Genomic DNA, 6,000 nt, shown 5'->3' on the forward strand with positions numbered 1-6,000 from the left:
CCAGCATCGACCAGGGGTGTCCCTGAGATCCCACAACGTGGACTGTCAGTTCAGCCGCCCACTCCCCAGCCTGGGCTTGCCCCCCAGGATGCCAGCATTGGATCTTCTCTGCACCCCCCACATCCACATGGACACCCAGCTCTCCCCACACAGACAGCAGGCTCACAGCTGGGACCTCCCCGCCGTGGCTCGTGGCTGGCTGTCCAGATCCCCTGTACCAGCACCAGCCATGCCTGCTCCCCGGGCACCCACCCCTGTGCCCACGATCTGGGGGCCAGGCTGAGGGGCTGAAGAGGAAAGCAGAGTGAGAGCCTTTCTATTCCCTTTATTCCCCCCACAGTCTGGCCTACACCCCCTGCCAGGAGCCAGGATCCAACGGTATATTCAGCCTGCAGCTGCCACTGGTCATGTGAGCCCATTGCTAGGTTACAGGGACCCAAAAATAAATCCTTCCCAACCAGATTAGAAACTGGGGGCCTTGGATGAACCAGGCTCAAAAGAGTGGCAGGAACACCCACAGTGCATGTGCAGGCCAGGCCTGCTAGGAGACAGGGGAGCCTTCCCCATACGGCCCACCCTTCTTCCATCAGTTGGGGCTCAAGGCTGGACCCCCAAAGAAAAACTGCAGACAGTTCCTGGGTCCTTGACAGCTATACAATAAGTAGGTCTACAGGGGGAGTGGGTCTTCCTAACAGTCAGGGATTGCTTGGGCAATGCCCCTCTCCCTGTTCTTCCCATCCAACCTCCCCACCATCTGCCTACCCTCTGAAAGCCCCATCCCACCCCCAGTGCACCCACAGGGCACCATTAACCATTTTCCCTGTGGCCTGTGAAGTGATCTGTATCAACTGCCCTTTTCCAGGCTCAGGAAGGGAGATCCAGCAGGGACACAGTACTGGGCACTTTTCACAGAGTTCCACAACAATCTTCTGAGTTAGATTTAAGTAACTCCATTCATAAATGTGGAAACTGAAGCTCAGAGAGGTTAACTGACTTTCTCAGAGCCACACAGTTGAGCAGCTGGGCTTCACATCCCAGATCTGTATCTACTGAGGATGGGGATGTGGCAAGGAAGAGGACAGGGAAGCATAACAAAGGAAGGGGAATCCTTGAAAACCCTTCCCTGTGGTCTGATAACTGGGCACTCGACTTGCTCGGAGCTGGGTACACCATCTACTATTGCCACCCACCTCCATGCCCTCTAAGCCAGGCTACCACTTGGGCTCTGTCACCTTCTCTGAGAAACACTATTCAGGACCTAGTTAGGGTCATTCCTGGTGCTCAGGCCTGGGGGGAGGGGGCATATACAACTCCCCACTGATCCAGAACCTTGACATTGGAATCAGAATAGCAGAACTCAAAGGGTCATAGGTGGCCAGGTACCTATTTTATAGATGAATAGGCCCAGAGAGGGGAAGTAACTTGCCCAAGGCTACCCAGCTGACCAGTGAAGGAGATGAGAATCCAAGCCTCCAGATTCCTACCTCTCTTTTTGTTTTTGGCCTGTCATTAAGGATGCAGCCAGTTGGGGTCCATCAGACCTGATGCTGAGGTCAACCTGTGGTTCCCCTAACACCCGGTGCCCTTTTAACCCCACCCAGCCCCCTGTTCTCCCCAACAAGGTTTTGAGGATGCCTAGACTCCCCACTCCCTTCCGCACTCAGGTCCTGGCCTCCCCATTCTGAACACACCTCTATAGTCTCCTAAAGCTTTGGAGCACCCCCTCCCCACCCCCTTCAGCTCCCAACAGCCCAAACTACAAGCTCCCTTTCACCCAATACGAGAAGTGTTTATTGAGTACCTACTCTATGAAAATGTCTGTGTAGGGGGTGAGAGGGATGAAAGGAAAATGATGCAATGATGATGAAAATGATGAAAACAAAACTTGCCCTTCTGGTGCTTACCATCTAAGATAGGGATGAGGCAGGTTATAAGCTCCCAGAGAGAATCTGAGTGCTGTGGAGATTTAAAGGGGAAAAAAAAAAGTGAACCACTCCCTCAGGAAATCTGGGCAGACTTCATGAAGGAAGTGGCATGGGTCTTAAAGGGGAGCATTGAATTTTCACTGGCAGTAAATGAAGGGGGTCAAGGAAGAGAAGAGTCAAGGAGAAAGGAGTTGGTCTAGAAAAAAAAAAACATGGGGACAGGCAAGTTTAGGGAATATCAGGGCACTGTGACTTGTTCAGTTTGACTGAAAAATAATTCACATGAAAGGAAGAAGTGAGAATGGAGAGGTAGATTGGTCAGGCTGTGGGTAAGCCAGACTGAAAGGCCAACACAGCAAAATGTTTTGAACAGGGAAATGAAGGACCTCAGATGTGCTGTCTCCTGTCTTTTCAGTGAGTCAGTCAATAAGTATTTACTGAACTCACAAGTTCCAGAGTGAGGGGTTGAACTCAAGGCTGGGAATTTTCCTTGTCATTCAGGCCCAGAAGGAGGGAAAACATACAGGTCACCAAGGACATGGTGTCTTCGAACACACAACAGAGTCAACTCAGAGGAAAAGGGAGATCAGAGATGAAGCGATGAGACCATGTGACATTCATGGCCCCAGGTGGGGCTCTCAGAGTGACCTGTGTGTCCATTCCGTGCGGAGGAGGTAAAATGTGGAGCGGTAGGATAATTTGAGTGCCTGGAAATCCTCCCACCTAGATTCGCGGTGTCATAAGAAACTGCCTGACCTGATGTGCAGGGACACGGCACCCTGGACCTCCCACTGCTCATTCCTGTGCTGGACAGCCAGCTCACAGTTGGGTCCTCCGCTCTGGCCTAAGAACAAAGAGCTAGGCTGGGTTTCCCAACTTGGGCTCCACAGAGCACACTAGCAGTGCCTGCTTTCTGACTTGGGGTGGGGGGGCACCCTTACTCTACATTTCTGGGTCAGTCCCAGCTAAATGAGGGGCCCTGATCCCATCAGCCCCACCGAACCCTCAGGCAGCCTGACCCTTCCTTCTGCAGGCTGGATACTGCTAGGCACAGGGATACAGGCCCTGTGGCCTTTTTCCCAGACATTCTCCTTTTCTACAAAGTCCTCCCCACGGATTCCTGATCCACCAAAATACAGGACCCTCCCTAAATTCAATTCTTACGCCTTTCAATCCAAGGAATTCTGGCCAGGGCTCCTCAGGGATTTGGAGAGATGGCCCCTCAGAGGGTGGCAATGGTCAGCCTGAGGACCATAGTAGAGAATGGTAGGTGAAAGCTCGGTCTCTCAGATGGCCTAGCCTGGAAGGGTAGCCCTGCAGAGTCTAAATCAGCCCCACACTGGGGCAGGGGTCCTGGGATGGTGAGGACCTGGGCGGGAAGGAGGAAACTTCCCCCAGGCTGCCCTGATGGCCAATAGCCACAAGAGGGCAGTGTTGGCCACAGAGACTGAAGCCTCAAGGGGACAGGCTGCTGCTACCTTGGAAATAAATCCCCACCCGTTTTGTCTTTCTTGGGGGACTTGCTGTCCTGAGTCCTGACCTTTTCACCTCTTTGACTTCCCACAATCTCTGCTGGGGGTTCAGGCAAGAGGGCCAAGCCTCTAAGAGAAACCCCCCCCTGCTCCTAGGAGGTGCTTAGGAAGAGACGGACAGACTGGCATCCTGGAAGGAGCACTGAACTTGGAGTCCAGAGGCTGCATCTGCATAAGTGAGCAGTGCATTTGGGGCTACTCTCCTAATTCCTCTGAGCCTCAGTGTCAACTGAGGGCTTGGGATAGGCTTGTAGATGTCTCTAAGGTCCTTTGCAGCTTTAGAGTTTGAGTCTGAGTCAGCAGTTGTCCTTGAGTGGCTTCTCTCTCTAGGGCCCTGACAGCTTGAAAGATTCAGGGCCCCAGGGGCAGAGGGCAGGTGCAGGAAATAGCAGAGGGCACTTCTGCTCTGCAAACCGGTCATGCCTTTGGGAATCACAGGAAGAAATACAGTGCTAGGACTGGCAAGAGACACAGGAAGGGCCTCCTAGGGTCCGCTGGGCCTCAGAAAGACCCCTCTAAGGGCCTCCATCTGACTGACTTGTATATGACTGTGTGAACAGTAAGAAGGCTGGAGGCTGCCTAAAGGGTATCGCCCGCTAGTTCCAGGGTACCCAAAAAGCCTCAGGGCCAGATTGGGCTGCCTAACATGGAGACTGCAGAAAGCCTAGATCCCCTCCCTCTCTGGCCTTTGCACGCCAGACTCTCCAGCAGCTGCCTCCTCTCCTCCCCGCCACATTACTCTGACCTCTGCTTCCAGTTCCCCACCGCGCCCTCGCCCCCAGAAAGCAGAGCTCACAGCCCGGATTCTAGGGGAAGATCCTTGCCCAACTCCAGATGAGCCCTGTTCCCTGTGCCTCTCTGACCCCAGCCATTCTCTCGATGCCAATAATTTCACACCAGGCTCCTGGACACACTGGCCAGCACCTACCCTGTTGGAGCATCTGATCTGACACCTGGGGCCTGACCCCACCCAGCACACGGTGTATCCTACTTATTGTGTCCCATCCCCTCTTTCTTCCCCGTGGCCCCATTTCTCACTTTTCTCTTATTTGGCTTCCCTTCTTTGATCTCTCGAGAATTCACTGTCAGTTCTTAGGCTTCTCCATGCCCCAGGACCTCTTCACCATGGGCCTCTGCCTCCCACCTCTCTGTTTCTTTGCCTCAGTGAACACCTTTCCCTTTCCATCTCTCTCTCCACCCTCACTTCCTCCTCTGCAGTGAACACATTGAGAATCTGATCCATCCTTCCCTGGACTGAGGGTATAAATAGCAGAGGGAGGCCGGGCCAGGAGCCAAACTTGCTCCCAGCCTCTTCCTTACAGTCCCAGGGTTCGGCATCTGGGATCAGTGGTGGGGAGGGTCCTGGGCAGGGTCTCAGGGGCAGGGGGTTGCAGGGTTGGAATCCAAGGCCAGGCCCAGACTGAGACTGAGGTGTCACAGCAAGCTGGGTGTCACAGGAACTTCCCTTGAAGGCCAGGATCTCCCCACCAGCCTATCCGCCCCCACCTGACATGGTTATGGAAGCCCTTCTGCTGTAGAGAAGGAGCTCTGGGTCAGAAGACTCCCCAGGGCCCTGCCCCCCCCCCTTCAGGGCGCAGATGCGCGGGCCCAGGTGGCTGCCAGCAGACAGCAGCTGGGGACTGCGGTGGGAGTGGTGCCCTCAGGAAACAGGCCGCACTCTCACCCCAGCCGGCTCCCAGGCCTAATTAGACACCGGAACGGGCATTGATCGTCCCTGAGCTCATTATGTCACAGCTGGGGAACAGCTGGCCAGTTTTTTCCAGACCATTAGCTGCACCATGAAGTGAAGAGAGGGAGGGGGTGTGCAAGTAGGATCAATACCCCGTCTGTCTGTGGGGGAAGGAGCCCAGTGGCTGCCTCCTTTGGCACTCACAGGGCCGCGGCTCTCCGGGGCTGGGCTGCCAGGAGCTGAGCTCCTTGGAGTTCTCAAACAAAAGCTCAACTCCTTCCAGCCTGGAGGGACAGAATCGGGGTTCCTGGGCTGACCCTGACCTGGCCTTCTGAGTCTTCTCTCTCAGAGCATGAGCAGGGCAGGACAGAGGTTCAGGTTACCCACGCTGGTCTCAGAGGAGACCTTCAAAGTCCAACTCCTCTCCACCCCCACAGCAAGAGGACACCTCAGGCAGCTGCCTCTGCTGGCCCTGGGCCCACCTCTCTGTGCCCCTGGGCTCCGCCCGGCTTGGTTTCCTCTGGAGTGAGGAGATCGCAGGGGATGCTCTGCTCCTTGGGGGTTCCAGGTGGTAGAAGGAGGGAGGAAAGAGGTGATAGCTCTCATTCTCTTTCTCTCTCTACCTGGCCGGGAGGGAGGGGGTGGGGGGGGGTGGAGGCAGGTCAGCTGGGGGGCACCCAAGCAGGAGGAAAACTACCCACACTGCCTGACCCCAGGAGGCCCACTGTCAGAGGAGAGTTCAGGGTGAAGGGAACCAGCCTTTTATTTATGGAGTCATAAAATGTCAAGGCTGGAAGCGACCTCCAAAATATCCCAAGCCATCCTCCAGAGGGGGCAAGCAAGCTCTAATATG

This window comes from Lynx rufus, unplaced genomic scaffold, assembly GCF_022079265.1.
Source record: "Lynx rufus isolate CCGP_SWC_20201006 ecotype Redwood Valley unplaced genomic scaffold, mLynRuf1.p SCAF_2, whole genome shotgun sequence".
Lineage (NCBI taxonomy): Eukaryota > Metazoa > Chordata > Mammalia > Carnivora > Felidae > Lynx > Lynx rufus.